The 21,175-nt window shown below is 43.1% G+C and overlaps 1 long non-coding RNA gene across 1 annotated transcript in view; it reads right to left on the reverse strand.

The window, feature by feature from the left end:
* Window positions 1-11,568: 11,568 nt before the first annotated feature.
* LOC141571494 (uncharacterized) overlaps window positions 11,569-21,175 on the reverse strand; it is a 338,814-nt gene continuing 329,207 nt past the window's right edge. Inside the window, exons 3-4 of the long non-coding RNA XR_012496234.1 lie at window positions 18,330-18,419; window positions 11,569-13,851 (exon numbers count right to left, since the gene is read on the reverse strand). This is a non-coding gene — a long non-coding RNA (uncharacterized LOC141571494). The remainder of the gene's footprint in view (window positions 13,852-18,329; window positions 18,420-21,175) is intronic.

Genomic DNA, 21,175 nt, shown 5'->3' on the forward strand with positions numbered 1-21,175 from the left:
CTGCAGCCCACTCTCCCATCCATAGACCTGGTCTAAATATCCACCCAAGAAGGGTAGGAGGGATTCTTAGGATACCATGTGTAATATACTTAGCCAGTTGCTGTCACGTCGTTTAAGCCCAATAAATGCAGTTTACTACTACTATTCTTATTTTACTCACTGCTGTCACTTAAATGCAACTTCCAAAATAGCTGTGAGATAATGATTGTTTTTGGAGGCCAGTTATGGTGGCATTCTCTTTTCCAGAACTTATGTGTCTCTTCTCTGTGCTGTGAGTGTGTGTCTGTCTGTACACAGGGCTCTGGATAGCAGGAGGGCAGGACTGTAGAAGCATTTCGGTGTGTGAGCCTTGGTGTCAGGGGTCAGATGGAGGCCTTTCCCAATGAGACTGAGAAGCTGTGTGGAGAAGGGGTCCTTAGAGCAAGGGCCCACACTGCTCCAGAGTTGTATCTTGGGGAGCCCTTAAAAAGCTTTGTGGACGTGTTTTTCCCTCTAAAACTTTACACAGTTGGAACCCAGGATGACGTCAGGGAAATCTCTTTGCAGGACCACCAGCCTGGGGATAGTAGGCATTCGGAGGTCGCACCTATTTCTCCATTCATACATGCGTCACACTCTCAACCACTGAGAGCATGTGGCATTTTGTGTTACCTGAGCTGATCTCACACCTTTGCAAGGAAAATAAGGCGCATGTGATGTTGTGATGTATAATAAGAAATATATATTTGGTTTTTGTCCCGGTTTCTGGCACAGATCTCCTAAAACTCTCAGAATTTCTCAAATGATGAGAGCTATAAAAGGTGTCTTCTCTTATGTTAGTTGCCAGGGGAGCCAAACAGGTTTATGTAATGAAGTCTCCATAAGACCCCCAAATAATGTGATTCGGAGAACTTCTGGGTTAGTGGACAGAGGACTCAGGGAGAGTGATAAACCTGGAGAGAGTGTAATGCCTTAACCTCCCATGGTTTCTGTAGCAATTAATGTAGAAACCGCATACTTCAGCATCTCTTTAAGACCACTCATGATTCTAGTTTTTTTATTTTTTTGAATAGGTAACAAAAATTCCATGAAATGTAAGGAATTGTATGTCTAGTTTCCTGCCGTTTCATGAAGTCTCCAGAATTTCATTGATCTGGGTATCAAATGACGGGTGGTCCTTTGTGGAGAACCTGAGCACCTCCAGGAAAAAAGAATGAAATAGGTTTTCAAACAGTCTTCCCAATAAGGGTCTCGAAAAAATTTAATTCTCCAGAAAGAAACAAAGCTTATCCCTGGAATCTTCCTAAAGGGAGAAGGTAGCACATTTTATTTGGACAATCAATAAACATATAGTCACGTACTGCTTGCCTTGCTTCCGACTTAGATACTGGACCATGCAGTAGTGTATAAGAAAAGAGTACAGGATTTGGGGGTGAAGTGCTCTAAATTGAGAGTCTTCACATGGACGGTCTTATGCCAAAGGTGGGCCCACCTGCAAAACGGGGCGGTGCCTTCTTTCCGGGGTCTGTGGGAGGCTGAATGAGAATAGCACACCGACCACCCCGTTCCCAGCCTGGCATCAGGAGCCCCCATAAATGGTATTTCTCAGTGAGGAACGGAGGAAGAGAGGTTGAAACCCATTAATGCATAACTATTTTTCACAATACCAAAATAAGGCTTTTTTTAAAGGAAACAAACAAAAAATAAGTATACAAACCTTAAGATGAACCTAACGGAAAAGATATCGAATAACAGAACAACATATAGATGCATTGAGAGATCAAAAATGAGAACCATATGGATGAGAATTTGCTTAAAATCCACATGGGCTTAGGGGGGAAAAAGAGAGAAAATTGCTGGCAAAATAAAAGTGCTTTGGGATTGTGCCAAATTTGAAAACACTCGAATAAATAATTCAAGAAGTATAGAAGGATTTCTCTCATTCTCCTGGATAAGAGGGAGAAGGAAAGCAGTGCGTGACGAAAACCAGCCTCGTCGGCAATGAACACACAGGCATTTTGTGAAGACCCGGTCAGGGACAACCTGCCTGGAGCTGGCTGGTCAGCGTTAGAGATGAGACCCTCTCGTTGGGACATTGCCGTCCAGGGCACGGCACTCCATTGAGCGCTCGTACATAGGACGATTCTGCACAAAGGATTTGGAGATGGCCACACTGTTTTGGTCCAGCCCATTAACCCATTTTTATTGTCATATTCTCCACTGTTATGCCTGAATCCAGAAATGTGCATTCCTTTCCCTTGCTTTAAGCAACACAATGGCAGTGTTCAAATAAATATAATTTTCCCGATATGTTGGTCCTGGGCTCGCCGATATATTTTAAATAACACGTGTACATGACTATATGATTCAATGTTAAATCGGCATAGGCGATGATTTGAATCAATTTTCAACATTCTCTGGCAGTATGTTGTCAATGACAAGCAAGGTTTTGGTTTCAAAGCATTAAATTGTATTCTCACTCTCCAGGGAGTGCTGACCCACCACTTCTTCACACACACACACCCACACACACCCACACACATGCACACGCACACGCACACATGCACACACACACACACACACACACACACACACACACAGTCCTCATCCCCAGAGTCTGACCTGAGATTTCCAGGGTGAATACCCATTTTTAAATCAGAGACGACGCGTTTGGTGGTTTAGCATGCTGCTGCTGCCCCAAGCCCCCTCACCCTCGGCTGGTAGGTCTGGACTGAGACCTGCTGTAGAGTGTGGTGGGCGTTGGGAGAGGTCCAGACTTTACAGAGAAGAATTATGACCTCTGTCTTGAGAAGCCACCACCTGCCCCTGGAACAGGCACGAGGCACGTTCCCCTCCCATGGGGCTTTCAGAGCAGCATGGACAGACCCCTGGGGTGTGACTCGGCTTGGCACGGAGACCACAGCACTTCACTTGAGAACAAAGTATTAGTACAGTAGAAATAAAGCAAATAAACCAGTATTTGGCATTCTCCCCTACCTCTGGTTTCCTTGGGCACAATCATGAAGCCATATGGCCCGTTTCTTTGAGGAAGGTAAGTTTTTGCTAGCAGTGTCATTTCTAAGGTGCTCCTTCCAGACAGTTCTATTGCCTAAAGATTCTAATGACTCATCACTCTTTGAAGAATGACCTTTGTGGTAGTTGGGTCCTTGCCAACCTATGGCTGCGTGTTGTCTGCATTTCTTTTAACGATTCAGCCAAGCTAACGTAGTCAGTATTCTCTACATACCCTGTGCTTTTCCAAACCTTCGTCTTTGTTCACGTCTTTTCTTCTCCCACAGAACGTTCCACTTCTTCCTCTTTGTCCATCTGGAGCCAGGCATCGTCGAGGTGCTGGACAGCCAAAGCCGAGACCCTCTTTGTCCGCACACCTGCCAGCCACTCCATGGAACATGGAAATGAAGACGTTTTGGGGCGGATTCTGGCCTCTGCAATTTTATCGAGGACCTTGCGTGAGTTATTCCACCCCACTGAACCTCGGTTTTCTTCACCCCCAACATGGAAAAGCTTATTTCTGAGAGTTACTGTAAGTGAGTGAAATAAGATGCCAATAAAATGTCAGCAATAAAACATCAGGTGCACACTCAGCACCACTCTAGCCCTCCCACTCCTGTCTGTACTTAGTTACTTTTCTCTCTTTTTAACTCCACTCAAAGGGCAGCTCCTTGACACCCGAGGCTCCTCATCTGTGCACCACTGTGACCAAAACCGGTGACCTCGAAGGTGATGTAAACATAGGACATATGCCACAGAAGTTTATTGTTAATATTGTTTTTAAGTGGCTTTGGGGCATTTAAAATAGTACCTATTATGATAATAACAGTTCAGCATTTTGCCATAAAAAACAATCTACAAAACACAATTTTGTTTCACTTCATTTTAAATTTTCCAGCTTCCTGGAAGTGTCATTGTGCAACGCTTTACATGTAAATGCTAAAATTTTGTTTTATGGACTTTGTGGAAAAAAAATCCATAAGAAGAGGATGTATTAGTCTTGTAGGGCTGCCGTAACAAATCACTGCAGTCTGGGGGCTTAATAACAGATGTGTATTTTCTCTCAGCTCTAGAGGTTGGATGTCCCCATCAGGCTGCCTATAGGGCTGGTTTCTGGTGACAAACTCTTCTAGGTGGCAGGCCGCCACCATCTGGCTGTGTTCGCACAGGTCTTCCTCCTGTGTGCATGTGCAGAGAGGCTCGGCGAGCGCTCAGGTGTCTGGTTTCATAAGGACCCTAACGCTGTAGGATCAGGGCCCCACCCTCATGACCTCTTTACCCTGAATGATATTCTCAGGGCCTCATCTCCAAATAAAGCCATGTTGGGGCTTAGAGCTTCCACATGGGGGGGGGGGGGGAAGTATTCAGTCAGTGACAAAGGGTCATCATCCGGAAACAGCCTCATTGCTCTTAATTTGGGTGGGTCACGAGCAACCCTTTCTCCACTTCTTCCGTTGACGATACAAGGAATATCCACAGGTCTCATGCTCCATCCACCCGTCTTTCTAAGCTGTAAACTTTTTTTGAAAGCAACACCCCCAAGCTGTGGTTTTCACCAGTGGCATCTGTGATTCTTGATGCAAAGATTTCTCCAAAGCTAATGAAGACTTGAAAATATGTCTGACGGCGATGTGTCAAGCAGAATGCTACCTATGCACCCTGCATCCCCAGAGGTAGCAGAATACGCATATTTTTGTGAATTGTTCATATTTAATGGAAAAGAAGTGAAATCATAGCCCCTGAAAATAGATAAATGTGTAAGCTTTTGAAAAGAAAATTATTGACTCATGACAAAGCAGTGCAAATTTTTATGCCAAAGCCAAATATTTATTATTTTACCTCCCTTCTGCCTCTCCCTTTCTACATCTAAGAGCGCGCGCGCACACACACACACACACACACACACACACACACACACACACACACTATATCTCCAGTATGTGTGGAAACACATCAAAATAAGTATACAGTTTATTTTAAAACTTAATTCGCAGCATATATACAAACCAATCCAAACTAGCAATTGTGATTCAACTCTAGGACTAGAACATGAGACGCCCTCGAAATGTAAAAATAAATGAAATTTACAGAAATTCTACAACCACTGTGTAACACCCCTCCTGTCCCACCCCTGGCCCCACTGTGTGTAATCTTTTATCTTTACCATTTTCACATATTTTACACCAGTGGAGTTTGATGAATTTAAGCTTAGGCATTGTACTGATTCCAGATTTCAAATGAATAACTCTTTCATTTAGTTAATAGCTGCAGCAGAGCCATAAAACTGTAATAGTTTATGACTTTCAGGATATAACCTGCAACCACAGACAGTATAAATTATATTACATTGCACTTTACGGCCATACGAAGCACACACAGGACCTCACCACCATTGTGATGGCTGGGCAGTGGGGGAGGGGTGGAAGGAACTGTTTATTTATTTCTTACTTGTTGGCTAAACAACGCCTTCCTCCTATGACCCAGGCAGCCATATTTCTGATTGCAGGCATCCACATCACGGTGCCGAATGCCATTGTCACCACAAAGGAAAGCTATTCATAAAGAATGGAGGTGGACATGTTCATTTCCTCCTCATCTTCCGTTGCTGCTTCCAGCACAAATGGAAAAGCAAACTTCATTTCTGCTACAGGCATCCATAATCATTTTCAAGGGGACGTATGCCGTCAGCAAGGGGAGGTGTGGGAGAGCGTGCAGCCTTGCCAGTATTTCTGTTTTGTTCTGTTATCCACTGAGAACCGTCCAGATGATATTATCCTTCCTCAGTGGGTCAGGCAGCCTCTAAATGCTGCTTCGTGTCTAGGCTTAAGGTGAGGCCTCTGCTCTGGGTGCTTCTGTAAATGGACCGTCTAAATAAAAAATGAAGATAATAGAGCTTCAGGATTTGTTAAGGGCCAGATGGAGAGAGTAAGGCAGGCCAGCTTTTGAAATGACTAAAGGCCACTCACTTCTTCCTGCACCTGCTGCCTGAGAAGTGCTGTGTTATTGAAGAGGCCTGGGTTTCCATCTGCATATCAAACAGCTGATTTGTAGATGAGGTCATTCATTCTGGGATCTGTCTGTTCACTGTGCTGGGGAGGGGCTGTTGCCTAGCAGTGGGCCACAGGGTCCCTGCAGGCTTCTTGAGTCAGCAGCCCCTCTCACCCATTTGGAATTGAAATCTAGGATTGACTTTCATGAATAAATCTCTGAATAATCCAGTGCATTGGTATGCTCAAAGCATGGGTGAGGTGGGCCCAGCAAGGCCTTTCTTTAATGACTTTGGTTCATCAGCACAGGTGTTGTGTAAGTAAGAGTCATCTGTGTGTCGCTGTCACATGGATGGGTAATGCTTTAGCGCATGACGACTACATAGGACACTCTTTGTTTGTGCCTAGGAAGAGCTTATTGTTTGAGCATACAGTGAGAGGAGAGATGAAAAATAGTTCTCCTTCTGGGGAAATATGCAAATTTGGCAGGATCAGATTGGATAATTGATTCCCACCTTCAAGAAACTCTTCTTACTCTAGAATTCTGTTCATTTGCTGGTTCTTACTATGTGTGTGTATCTGTGTGCACATGTCCACATACATTTCTATCTGTGTGTACACACATACATATTTCAACCGCAGGCTCTTTCCCATGGAAACCTGCAGGAGAATGAAATAGCGAAAAAACGCCAGCCCCTGCCCTTCTGATCGCGTCTTTGTATACTTATCAAAGGAGAACAGTCATTATACCTGGCCTGATTCTTGCAACTGTTTTTTTCGATGGCTTCATGGCTTTGATTAATAGAAAAATTACTGGAGCAGAATTCTCTCCTAAAAATAAGAAATCAGGAACCCGATAAAAATTTAGTTTGAATGCACTTAAGATGAAGTCCATATGCAAAAGGTGTGCATCTTACCGTAGGTCCTTTCTGGGGATAAACATCTTTTGTTCTATTTCCCCGGTTCATTATAGCTTTTCAATATCCAGTGGCTATTTCCCGCTGTAGAAATAGCTTTTCCGATTCGGACCACCTTAGAAGGTTAAGGAAAACGTCAACATAATTGTGAATAACTATAATAATGCAAGGACAATGGTATTAGGGGAAAAGGCTAGGGTTCACGATTTATCTTAGAAACCAGCCTTGGACAAGGAAAGGCAAACAACATAGAGAGCACTAACATTTGCAAATTTAGGAAATTATTTCCATTAATTGTGGTTAGAAAGGGATGTTTTTCTGATTGTGGAGGATAATTGAGGGGGTAGCCAGAAGTAAACCCGTAAACAATGAAACCAACTAAATCCTGCTTTTTGTGCTTTTTTAAGATCGGCAATTGCGTTGAATCGTATTGAGATATATATATTTTTAATGTCTTGCAAAGCTGACAAAAGGATGGCAAGGATGACCCACATTTGCATAAGAGTTGAAAGTTCATAATCCCTTTGAAATACTTCACTGCGGTTGAGCCTCCTTCTCTTCATATGCAGAAACGCAGGCTCCAGAAGCTGTGACTTATTCAAGGTCATTTAGCAAACACAGAGCCAGGAAGAATTTGGTCTTCCCCTCTCAGATGGGTGTTCTCCTGTACCCATTATCTTCCCCAACATCGAACACTGCATGGTTCTCTATTGGGAACTGCAGGCTGAGCACATGAAGAAATATTATTATAGGATAATTATATATATAATCCACGGTATATATATCAAAGGATGTATGTATAATTAGAAAGCAATTCATATTTTTGAAAGTGGCATTTTAAAAGGTGAAAGTAGACACAAAAATGAAATACTGCATTTCTTCAACCCAGTTCTGGAAATAGTCTGGTCGTATATATCGTAGAAGTCAGGAGACATGGAATTCTTTAACAGACCGGGTAGTAAAGGGCTGTCAGATACTGACCATCGTTAACTAAGGATGAACTCTCGTATATGCAACATCAAATGAGAAAAAGTTAGTATGACAAGGCACCCCAAAAGCTCAGGAAGAATGACTTTGCGTCTAGATGAAGGCCTGTACTCCCTCCCCCCCCCCCCTTTGACCCTTCTTACAGACCCAAAGCCCTTTGACACTGGGGCTCTCCGCCACAGAAGAATGAGCCGTGGGCGGGCCTTTGGGCCTGAAGATGTCGCTAAGAGAATTTATCCAATCCGTACAGCAGCGAAGAGGTTAACTGCAGTCATCTCCTAGGAAACCAGCAGCGACAGCCCAGCGTGGAGTCCTGGGGAGCTTACTGGTCTGCTGTTTAATAAAGTAAATGTTGATTGCTATTGATGGCTCTTTTTTTTTTTTAAGTCAATTTTTTGTTACTGTGTTTAAGTTAATACCAACTAGCATGTTATAAATGCAGGGATATTCTCCATGCTAGAGAGAACTTGAGATTTAAAAACAATATCAACAAAAGCATTATTTGTAACAATTCTCTAACGGTGAGTATATTTCCAATTGCTTAGATTTAAATATTTTTGATGTGAAATGGCCACAAGGAAAATAACCTACGTTGTGTCAACCTTGTGAAAAAATTTATAAAGCTGCACACCCACCTTCTTCTTCACTAATGAGTAAAAGGTTAATTTCTGCAAATTACATATAACTTGATTTTAAGGTATTGGATATTTTGCGATCTATTTGCCTTTTGTTGTTGTTTTTAAACTGGAATCTTGGTTTTTAAATAAACCGAAGCAGAATTGTGCCTACGTCTGTCCCATTCACAGGCACATACACGGATTCATTCCGAGTCCCTCAAGCCTTTCTTCCTTTCTTTCAAGAAAGCTTTCCTGTGTGTGATGGTGTTGACAAGTGGTAATAGGAAAACAAGTGCCTCTGAGCTTAATGAGCAATTCATCTGCACAGGAAGCCGTGAGGAGGGTAAATAGCACCCAGTGCAAAGCTGTGCTGGTTGGAGGGGACATTGCAGTTGGCACTGAGTGATGAAGAGCCAGCCTCCTCGCAGACACTCACAGTAACGGACGGACTGACGGCGATTGGGCTTTCTTGTGCCCCAGGACTGGCTTTCTCCAGAATTCAGTCTTCTGCCACCCTGGACACACCAGTCCGCCAGCCGCATGTTGACTATCTGATGATTGTCCCCAATATAACTGATGATGGTTTAAATACAAAAGAGGCAATTCCTTATTGATCAATTGCAGGGCATATATGTAGGTGTGGAGATGAAATTGTGACTATGGTATCACAAACGATGCCGCAATTTCACACCAGCAGGAGTGGTGCTGCTCTCTGGAAGTGACGGCGAGGGGAGTCCAGCCAGGAGCTTCCCTACAAATGGCCAGTGCTCTGGGTTTGCACCAGTGGTGCAGGCGGCCGTTATCCTACGAAAGAGCTTTGTTAAGCCGTATCTTTAACTCCAGGAGCAGTGCCTAATTTATACTCTGCAGCAGGCTGGGTATTTTGCACCCGCTATTTCCACATTTCTGAGATATCCCTTTGTTATCGTAGGTGCCAATGGAACATCAAAGGTTGGCTTTTCTCCCCACCCCCTAGTAACCTCCCGGTATTTTGTCATCTTCACTCTGCTTGAGATTAGAAAAATCAACAACACGATTCCCAAATCGAATGAATAGACGACTGGAAGGGATGTATAAGATTTTTCTTTTTGCACCAGGTCTATATCCTAGTAGTAAATTCTGTGACGCTCTCTACATCAATGGTGCACAACCCCGCTCTTTTCTTAATAGGATTTATGCTTGTCGGCTTTCTATATGGCCTGCCATGCTAGATAGAGGGGATGCAGAGTTCCCCTGGTAACCCCCGCCCCGCCCCTCCCCTCTCAACGGCGGGCAGATTCCTCCTAAGCAGAAAATGGGCCATGGGCGGGATGAATGCGGCCGCTTATGCATAAACATGACAGACTCCTATCTGGAAGCCAAAGGTATCCAGCCTCAGATTGAATTTAGATTTTCTGATTGTTGGGCGAGATACTTCTATTAAATCTTCACTTTGAAACATCTGCAGCTGGAAAACAAGAAATTCTTAATTCTTTCCAGATTCAAACCCACTTCCAGTCAAATGTCACCCAGGAGCCATGGAGGACGGAGGAAGCAGAACGCTTTCTGCATCCGCTCAAATTGAAAAGGTTATTTCACTGTCTTGAGATGCCTCTCGAGCTGCGGGCAGAGCCGAGGGCTGCGCCCTGAACGCGGGGGTTGCTAGGAGATGAGACTCACGCTCAGCCGGCATTGGCTGGAGTTTCGCTAATTGACAGCTCCTTACCCGAAGGGGCTAATTCCGACCTCGAGACCAAGGCTGTAATGAGAGGGCAGCCTGCCGTCCCCCCGTTTCTGGCCAAGGCCTGCAGATTACTGGCGGCCTGTTTCTCTGGGGTTTTGTTCTGCTCCTGCAGGACGGAGGCACCGAGAGGCAGCGGCTGCAGTCTGCAGCCCCCTTTGCACCGGGGGCTGGTTTGATTCCTGCCACCTGAATAAACTTTCAGTAAGATGGTCTCCCTTTGAAATGAGAAGGGTCTGCAAGGAGGGCAAGCGTTCACGGAGCTTTCTGATGACTTGGAATTTGAGCAGGGAAGGTAGATTTCTTGGGGAAAAAAGGAAAGAAAGGAAAGGAGGGGGTGGGGCAAGAAAGGAAACCCCAGACCTCCATGTTCAAACGCCCCTTCCCCCCACCGCCTCTAACAGCTTCCACTGCAGTCGCTGCTTATGAGATGTTATTTAAGACTCGAAGACAAACAGTAAAGCGAGAAGCAGCAAAAGGAAGAGATTAGCAGGCCTGGGAGAGGATGTATTTTCGTGTGACCGATGCTGCAAGTGTGCTGACTTATTTTTCTGAACATAACACAGATCGGTGCAATTTATGCAAAGCCTGAAGCTAATCACCGAGTGGCCTGATGGGGCCGTTGCATCTGGGAGGCGAGTGTGAACTGCGAGAGGGAAGCGGCTTCTGTGAGCGGCCTGACACCGGCAGGGACGGTGCCTCTGGCCTCAGGAACACGCGTTCCGACGGCAGGTTTCAGCCATTTCTCTTGCAGGACCTGACCCCACCCCGAAACGCTAATGGCCAATTTAAAAAAAAGAAAAGAGACGATAGCAATCCTGCATGTTGAACGTGAATGTTGTAATTTCATGCATAGCAAACCCTGATCCCAGCATTTCCTGCAAGAGGAAAATGGTCACGTTGGGGTGTTTTTCTGCTTAATAAACATATTTTAAACACGGAACCTACAATTTTATTAGAGCTGTAGTAATTGGAACAAGATAATATTTCTTTTGCACAGGGGAGGATTGCTGAAATTTCATTTTATTGTGAGCAGGCTTCTGGGAGATTTACCAGAGAAAGACCTGCAGAGTCAAGACAGTGGTGAGCCAGTCTGCTTATCCTTTGTGATTCTAAACAGCCTCCACTCCAAAGTCAGGTAGTTTTCACCCAACACAGGGAGGGTGGGATGGATGCAAAAGACAAGATCAAAGCATATTCTTAAGCACAACAAGCTGCTACTTTTTCCTGTTCTTTTATTTTCCCCTAAATACATTTATTGAACTCTCTGGAAAGCAGTGCTGTTCATAAAGGGGATATTATTTTTAAATGCAACCTTTGAGGGACTGAATATAAACCCACAAAAAACGCCATCTTTATAGAGTTTTATTTACATTTGTATTCAATTTATACATTGAATTTAAAAAAGAAGGAGGCATAGCTAGGAAAAAATGAAAAATGTTAATAAACAAAAAAATAAGAAGACTCTCCTTGAGCATGTTCTTTTTTAAAATTTTGGTTTTTGTTTAGATATAATTTTAATTTACAGAAGAGTTGCAATAATAGTATAAAAATCTCACACCCATTAACTAGATGCACCTACTGTTTACATTTTGCCCACTGCATTCTAAAATTGTGTGTGTGTGTGTGTGTGTGTGTGTGTGTGTATGTGTATTTATAGTTTTGTTTTCCCCCTGAACCATTTGGTAATAAGTTGAAAACAACATGTCTCTTTACCTCTAAATACTTCAGTCTGTTTTTCCTAATAAGAATGTTCTCTCACAAAAATCACTGCACAATTATCCTTATCAGGTAATTCTAACAAGGCAAAACTACTATCTAACTCACAATCTATAATCATATTTTGTCAGTTGTCCCAATGATGCTTTTTACTGCCATGTTTTCCTAGCTGCAGATAAATTCCAGATCTCATATTCCATATAGTATCTAGAGGAGACATGTAGTCATTACACCAAGAATGGTCTAGAAAGTTTATGGCACAATCTTGCAAGACAATACCAATCTTCAGTTGTTTTCAATAGTAAACACTTGGAGGAAGGAGACGTCCCGAGATGAGTCAGGGCACGGGTTTGGGGGGTTCCCTTATGCAGGAAACCTCCTCTAAAGAGAAACTGGGCCCTTATTTTCACATATCACCTAAAGCAAAAACCAATCATGCTGATTTAAAATAAAATATTTTGTAAGAAATCTTGGTCTTACACAAACTGAGAAATGTCATTCATTACAAATAGCTGTAGAAACCTAGCTGCATATTTCTAGGAGTTTTACACATGGACATATATTAATGCAGGAACTCTTTCATCATAGGCTGAGAGAGAAGGAATGAAAGAGGAAGAGAGATGGTGAGAGACAAAGGACAGAAATTATAAAGGATTACATAGTCAGCTCAGGATGCAAAGAAATAAAACTATGTAGCAAAAAGCAAGGAAAAAGTCAATGTTAAAAATGAAGTTTTTGCATCTTTTTATTATCATGAATATTCTTTTATAAAAGGAATTATCTTGCCATGGTCTTGCTCCTCTGGTTACATGACCTGTTTGGGGTCCTTGTAGCACGTTGCCTGTCTGATGTCCCCTGTGACGTGGCCATGACCTCTCCCTGTTTTTTCCACTCACACATAACTGACAGATTACACTCTCATACACCAACAGGTTCACTCCTTTCCACAACTCCTATAAAAAAGGAAAGCCTCCTTAGCCTGCAGGGAAAGGAGACTAGGAAAATTAGAGTCCGATGATCAAGGCATGAGTAGGAGATATAATTCAAACACGCTCCTACACGTAGGCCCACATTGTGAAAAGGGCCACTGAGAAAAGTTGTGTCGTCTATGGGCGAATTGCTCGGAGTTCGTAGCAGATCTGGAGGTTTTCAGTCCACTGGGGTCACCTTTACCTTATCGGTAAATGTAGTCAAGCATCAGTCATGCCATCTCCTCCATCAGACATCTCACCCCTGGCTGGTCCCTGTGGCAATGCGTATAAACATGCGTGAACACCCACCACGTCACCAGCACACACGGGCTCTACCCTAGAAACAAACGCTCCATCATCGACAAAGGCGATGAGGCCATGACCAGGTCCACGGAGCCAAAGCGCTCGATAAATATTCACCTTTTCCTCTGTATCCTCCTTGATTTCTTTTGACTGTGTTTTCATCCTTGGAAGACTTGGGGTGACCTTCCATGGGTATGTGTATGTGTCTCAGTTTGTCCCGAGGCCGACTTCACGGTGTTCCTTGATGTTTCCTTTTTTTATTATTATTATTTTTTCTCAGACAGTGCAGCCCTCCTCCGGCACATTTCCTTCGATTTTGCTTTGAGATCAAGGTCTTCAGTTCCTGCCAAAAGTCAAATATGTTATTTCATCCATTAGTACTTCTGCTCAAAATTAAGAGCACTTCACCATAAGTGTTGCTCAGGGGCCATGTTTGAAATCTTAAGCCCCCAAATGACCAACTTGGAACTTCCTGTTGAGACCAGGTAGTGGAGCAGGCACTGTGGGGGGCAGAGCTGGGTCTTTCATTCACTCAAGTGCTAAAAGTCGGTAGTTGGTCTGGCTGTTGTGAAGACTACACATTAAAACTGGATGGGTGCTTGATGATTTTCTGGGTGGAAGATTTCAGTAGACAAAAACCTGAAATAGAAGAAGAAAAAAAAATGATCGTTTACTATGTTTTTCCTGAAGTTGGAGATCTAAAATAAGTCTGATCTTAAGGAACTCAGAAGACATGTAGCTTTTAAACGGTGTGCCTGGTGCTGCCAGCCAACCTGCCATTATGTATCCGCAGTGACAGGGCCACAGAGGAGGGAAATTGGTTCTCCCTGGTGGATGGAGTCAGGGCGCCTTCAGAGAGCAAGTGACATTTGCACTATACCTTGGACAGTAAGTGGGGCCTTGCCAAGCTGTTCCAGGAGAAGTATCTCTCCAGGCCACAGAATAACTTAATACTCAGGATGGAGTCTAGTGTCATGTCTTGGTCCCAGAATGATGGTGAACCTGTGCTGATAGGGTGTGGGGTGTGCGGAGGAGGAAGTGAGAGCTGGCCTGGGTGTGTGGCCACCTGGGCGGGTGGCCGGGGGCATCCACCCGAGCACCTGGTGAGTATGATACCTGTTTTAGACACTTTGGGCTCAGCACTCAGTCAGACATGATGCTTCCCACTGCGTGATGAATAAATGGAGAATTTCGGGTTGTGCTGAGTGCTATAAAAGAGATGAAATATGTTACAATCGTAGATCATAGCAGTTTAGGAATGAGAGCCTCCCTTTCATTGGGTTATTGAAGAATGTCACTTGGAGGGCATGGGGTTCGAGATCCCGCTTTGCATCTGTCCGCTGGGCCCTGGGTCTGACGCTGACAGTCACAGGAAGATGTCACTGCCTGTGAGGAGCTTGATGGCCAGCATGTGCCTCCGCTAGCCTGCAGAAGGAAAGGCTCAGCGTCTCCTTCCTGTACTCCTGCTGGAATACGGAACTCCTGAGTGAGCAAGGAACGCTGGACAAACCCACAATGGGAGTCGTTGTGCAAAATGACTGGCCTGTGGTCTTCAGTGGGGGAAATCCGAATAAGGTCTGTTGATTACATAATAGATTTGTGTCTATTTTGTGTCTAATTCCCTGATATTGATAATTACATGGGATTTATAAAAATAATTCTTTATTTTGGAAAATTCACACACTCAAGTATTAGAGGTACTTGTCTGCAACTTAGCTTCAAATGGTTCAGAAAAAATATGTAACTGGTTGTGTATATATGTGTGTGTGTGTGTGTGTGTGTGTGTGTGTATGTGTGTGTGAGAGAGAGAAAGAGAGAGAGAGAGAGACTAAAACAAAAAGCTGATGTGGTAAAATACTAACATCTGAGTAAAGAGTATCCCAGAACTTTTTGTGCTATTCTAGCAACCATTTTGTTGTTGTTGTTCAAAATATGTCCAAATAAAATACAAAAGAAAAACAAAAGACTGAAATTATAGATGTGAGAGACATTGACCAGAGCTGAAGAATGGGAGTTGATGAGAAAATTCGGGAAATGTGAGTGGGCAAGAGAAAAGGAGAAGGGACCTTCATGGGGAAGGACCTTTGACGTGTAGAAGAGGGAGAGCTGGGGACAGAGAAGGAGACGGTGGTCTGAAGGGACCAGAGCCACTGCACAGCTCATCCTCGGTGTATTTTCCATTCCCAGAGGCCAATGGGAGGCCTTTAGCATCCGTTTGTATGGGGGGGGGGGGACAAGAGCCCTCCCTCTGCTTTCCTGGCCCCCAGGAGAATGCAGTCACTCCAGGAAGCACATTTTAGTCCGAGATCCCTGAGCCCCATGAAGGCAGAAAGTCCTTCCACTGAGGGAGCCTCCCAGAAGTCACCGCTGCCTCCCTGCTCTCTACCCCGTGCCCCTCTGCCCTCTTCCCCTCTTTGCTATCAGATGTGCCTAGTTTCATTTTCTCTGCAGAAGCTGCTTCTGTCTCCTCCCATCGTCAATGTGACTCTAGTGCCAGAGCGAGGAGGTGCAGTTTCAGTGACCTGGCTGCCACCCAGGATCTTACAGCTAGGGCTCTGCCTTGCCAACCCACCCAGAAACTGCTCCGATGACCTGAGGATGCAGACACGTGGCAAAGATGGCTTCTCCTGGCTGCCTACGCCACAGGGAGAAGTTATTGGTCCCTGGAGGATGGAGTCACATCAATATTAACTTGTTCTGTCCACTCATGGGTTGTGCTGCGGGGCCGTATCCCCTTGTCTAGCATCGTTTCCCACGAAGAGTTTGTGACAGCAAGTTCTGGCAGTAGCTTGAAGTTTCATTGGCTAATGGACAGCTGGCTGTCTGGGCACGTATTGGTGCCTGGCCTCAGTCTCCTGCAGGATGGCAGCTGGGCCTGGCGCTGTGCTCACCTGCTGAGCACTGTGCTGTCTGAACCGTCCTGTCCCACCTGAGAAGGCCGAGTTCCCCACCGGGGGTGACTGCGGAACGCCCCATTGTGAAGGCAGCTACACTTTTACCAACAATGATTGATTGCCTGTTTGGGGCTATTGAAACTGGGAGTCAAAATTCCTCTGGATCTTTCCCATCAAAGATGAACCCTTCATTCCAGGAAAAGAGAAAGTGAAACTCCTATTATCAGGAAGCTGTAGGAAGAACCATAAACCAATGACACAGATGGGCTTTTCCAATTAGGCGTATGTAACTTATGGTGGGGACACTTCGCTGATGGCTTAAAGAGTTTTATTTCCGCTCAGTGATATAGAGAAACAATCCATTGGTGCTGACTCAACGGATTCTGATTGCTTTGGCCGCTCACTTTATCATCCCCTTAGATTAAGAATTTCTAGTTTCCTAAAGCTTATCACATCCAATCTGAGGAAACCTGGCCCTTTCAATAGACTCCATTGTCATATGAATCTCATTTTCAACTGTTGAAACCCAGCCATTATTATAGTTTCTCTCCTTGCCAATTTAAAAAAAAAAAAAAAGTTTTGTCCTCAAGGTCTTATTTTCTGAGGTCTTATTTTTTCAAGCCAGTAGTTATTTAGTCAATGAATGGAAAATACTCACCAAAGAAAGAACAAGCATTCAATGCCTAATACTGTTCCTTATAGCTAAATAACGATAGAACATTTATTTAAACCTCTCTGAATCTTTACAGTTTTATTTCCTGTAAAAGTAGCACATTCACCTCATAAGATAATTTTAATTATTAGATTAACAATTCAATTAATAATGTACACAAAGTGTCCAGCATAATGCCTGGCACATAGCAGGAGCATAACAACGGTTAGTTCAGTTTCTCTCCTCTTCCACGAGTCCTTCTGACAAGCCCCTGCCTACAGTAGCCTTTGTCATTCTCAAAATATCAAAAGCATTTATGTGTGTCAAACAACTCAGAAACCCAACTGTATATTTTATTATATTTTCTCCAGTTGTTTCATGAACATTTAACTTACAGACCATTTAGGTAAAAAAAATTTCTTGTTCTTTCATATTCTGTTCCAGTACAGAATATTTATTTAATAAACACAAACTGACTTCCCGTATGCAGAGTTTGAAGTAGGAGTACCATGTGGTGGTGAATTAAATCATTTGTCTTACTAACAGAAAAGGGCATGATACTCTCAATTTCTGATAAATATGTAAATGAATCAATTTACAGTAGGTCCTAGAGTGTTCCCCACACAGCAGGCCTTCGATAAATGTCCCTGATTTACTGATAGGGAGAGATCACAAAATTCTTGGATTTCAATCCAAGTGACAAATAGAAATAATTCTCATGTTCTATTAGTCTCCTATTTTTTTCTATTATCATGTACAACCAGTCATGTGTACACTTTCAATGCGAAGAAATGCCAGTTTCTATTCCCTATCCCAGTCTTCCATGCCTACACAGTGAACATATATTTGTGATCCTGAAACTATGGAAACCAAAGTCACAACAACTAATTTTTTACTGAAGCTCATGTTTCTTCCTCTATCCTTTTTCTTTGCCTCTTTTTCATAAATGGCATCTCCTTTAAGCCAAATTCATCCACCTACTTGAAATTGCACGAATACAAGAGACTCGTCTGCACTGTTAAAATTCCTCCAAATTATGCAATTCCATTATTTGAATGCTTATTCTTTACAGTCCACCCATTCAGCATATATTTAGCACTTACTGTGAACAGTCATTGTATTACATGCTTGGGATACAGAAATAAACTATATGTAAGGTGACAGCTATTGGGGATGACGGCTATTACATGCTTGGGGAAGATATGGAAAGCAATAATACAATAAACGTGACACCAGGGTACAGACAGGACTCAGTGGGGGCCCCAATGAGGAATGATCCTAACGGTAGATTTTTTTTACTTACTCTTTAAGAGATTTCCAAAAAAAAAAAAAAAAAAAGAAGAATCATTCTCAACCTTTTCAATACATATGGAAACATTTTGTGAACCTCTATGAAACAGTAATGGTATTACTGTCCTCTTTTTCAGCAAACGTTATTGAGATAAAATTTACCTACAACAAAATATACTATTTTTTTATATGAGCAATTTGATGAGTTTTGACAGAAGTAAATCACACCTTTCCTTTATGGTCAGTATGTTTTGTTATCTGTCTATGAAACCTTTGCCTACCTTAACATGTGAAGACTTTTTCTTATGTCTTCTTCTAGAAGTTTCGACATTCAGATCCACGAACCATTTGGAGTTGAAGGGGTCAGAAACCTGCGAAGGTAAGAACAAGGAGCAGTGGGTCAAAACAAGTAATCTGTGCTGTAATGAGACATGGGGACACTGATGTCCCCAGGACACCTGCCAAGCTATCATCAGACTGTCATGTGTTTAGCTAAAGCACTGTTTGTCGTAAGAAGGGTACCAAGAAGGTGTCATCAGACACTGCCACTTCCATATGAATTAATTCATCTGTTCCCTGGCAGAATTTCTAATCTGAAAACCCCTTGCATAGGTGTAACATCTTGAATGAACAGAAAATACTGCCATTTTGAATGGGGAGAATAACCTATAAGTGGATGCATGGAAACGTGAGGAGCATAAGAGGCAGGGAGGGACAGGAGCTATGGGACCAGTCTCTGACTTTAGCATCCTGAATTTCACTCCCCTAAAAATGTACTTCCACATGCCTCCCTGTTTTTCACCGTGTATACCTAGTGGGTCACCAAGCCCCATGTCTTCTGTCTCCTTAACCTCTCTCCCATCTGATTCACTATTCTCTTTCCATGGTCATATAGCCTCCAATCCCCTTTCCATGTTGCTGGCAGAATCCTCAGTCTTAAATTAGAGTATGAATGCATCCCTACTCTGTGCCAACCTCCCCAGGGGTGAGTAAAGAGACTGGCTGCAATTTTCCAGTATGCATTTTTAAGTTTTTCTTTCATGACAGAAAGCAGGCACATAGACACTAGGATTAAAGACATTTCCCAGACTCCCTTGCAGCTGGGTATGCTCAATTATTTTGGTAATTGAGATAAAAGGGAAGTTTCTGAAATCCCCCTAGTAAGAAAGTTGCTGTGGACCCCTGGCCCTTTTCTTCTTTACACCTTTTTCTTCCCCCTGACTGGTGGAGGGGTCCCAGGAATTCAAATACCCCAACGTATGTCAGCTTCAGTTCTCCTGTTCTATGCTTCTCTTGATGAGGAGAAAAGACATAAAAGCCCAGGGCCTGTACCACAAGAGCTTTGGGTGGCTGCAATCTGTCTACTGTTTGAGAGAAGTGGGGTGGGAAGCAGAACTGGAGATGGCACAGCCAGTCCAAGGAAGGTTACAGTCCATTATTAAAGACACGGTGAGAAGTTTGGAGTTTTCATCGGTGTTGGAGAATGATAAGAGCATCTTCAAGTCTAGGTAATACCAATAATTGTACAATAATAGATTATGAACAGACTGTGTTAAAAAGACAGAGACCCCACCTACACAATTAACTCATAAACAGAAGTCTATCTCTTTTATTATTGGACCAAATTTTTGGAAAGGGCCTTGGGACAGTGGGGTACAAGGCAGCATACTTCTTCTGACCCCTAACAAGGCTACTTTTTGGACTGTGTTGTGAAAAGAACATGGGTTAAGAGTCATAAACTTGGGGTCTGCATTAGTGCATCCTTTGTCATAATTTGGGAGAAGTCACTTAACACTTCTGAATCTTTGTAAGTCTTGAAAATAACGTGGTGAGACCCTCCTTCACCAGGTTGTCACAGAAGATCGATGTTTTCATGCACGTGAGGGACATTTGTGAATATGAATGCACTGTTAATATTTATTATTATTTTAGAGATAAAAAACAAATGGCTAAAATATTCAAAGATTTTTCCGTGTGAATAAAAATTGTCGTTTCAGATATCTGTTAAAAACCACACAGACTGTATCTATCAGTCTCAGAAAAGACACTAAACAAGGTGTCTGCATGCAGGCATCATCTCACCGTGCCCATGATTGTTCTCTGTCTGATCACGAGTTAGAGATGTAATTCAGCAAATCTTTCCTGCTTTCTTCCAAGAAATCTAATAAAACCAGTTCTAGGAAAAACCTATATGGTTAGGGTCTACTAGAGAAGAACATATATTCAGAATATTGCCTCCAGGCCCAAATAAACAGATTTCCTGATTATTGCTACAATCTGATCTTCAATGTATAAAATGGGGATAAAATAATAAAAGTAAACAGCAGAGGTAAAGCAGACAGTGTTTCAAAGAAATAATCCAGGGGATCTGAACTACCTTGGGGACATTTCCTCAAATAATAATAATAGTAATAATAATAATAATAATAATAATAATAATAATACTAAAGGGGGTAGATGTTTACATAGGTCAGCATTCCCTGCTTAGCTTCCCTCTGGGGTGGGACCCCCAACTCCCAGGGTTGTCCTCACCCTCCTGCATGGGTTTTGATGTGAAATTGCTTATGGAGGAAGCCATCTTAGGTTGGGGAAGCTTCATGAAGGACTGAGGTGAAGAAGAATTGCTCTGCACTAAACTATTTGTTTTTCAGGCAAAATTCACATTTAAACTGTGTTCTCAACAGCTAGGCCCATCAAAGGAAAACTGAACCAACATGAAACAACAGCGTGGCTTCCATTGCTGTCCCTCATTGCTCACTCGGCAACATTCAGCGGTCTCCTGCGACATACAGGCAAGCCCTGGTTTGACACTGAACACGACTGAGACCTAGCCTTCTCATTTCTTTGTGTCTGAAAGTCCAGATGCATATTTAAATTAATATGATACCTGAACAGTGAGGTTCATTAAATGCATTGCTCCATTCAGTAGAAAAAAAAAATGCATTCAAGTAATTGTTTTAGGGAGTGGTGGCAAGGAATGAATCTGCAGAGGTAACTCTTGGGTCGTATCAGGAAGAAGAGATTATGTTGGAACTTTGCAGATGTGGGAATTAGTAAGTGACATGGCTTCAGTGAGGGCAGCAAAGAGGGTATTGGGATATCAGTAAAGAGTGGTTGCGTGAGTGCA

The sequence above is a fragment of the Rhinolophus sinicus genome, linkage group LG05, assembly GCF_036562045.2.
Source record: "Rhinolophus sinicus isolate RSC01 linkage group LG05, ASM3656204v1, whole genome shotgun sequence".
In the NCBI taxonomy this organism is placed as follows: Eukaryota; Metazoa; Chordata; class Mammalia; order Chiroptera; family Rhinolophidae; genus Rhinolophus; species Rhinolophus sinicus.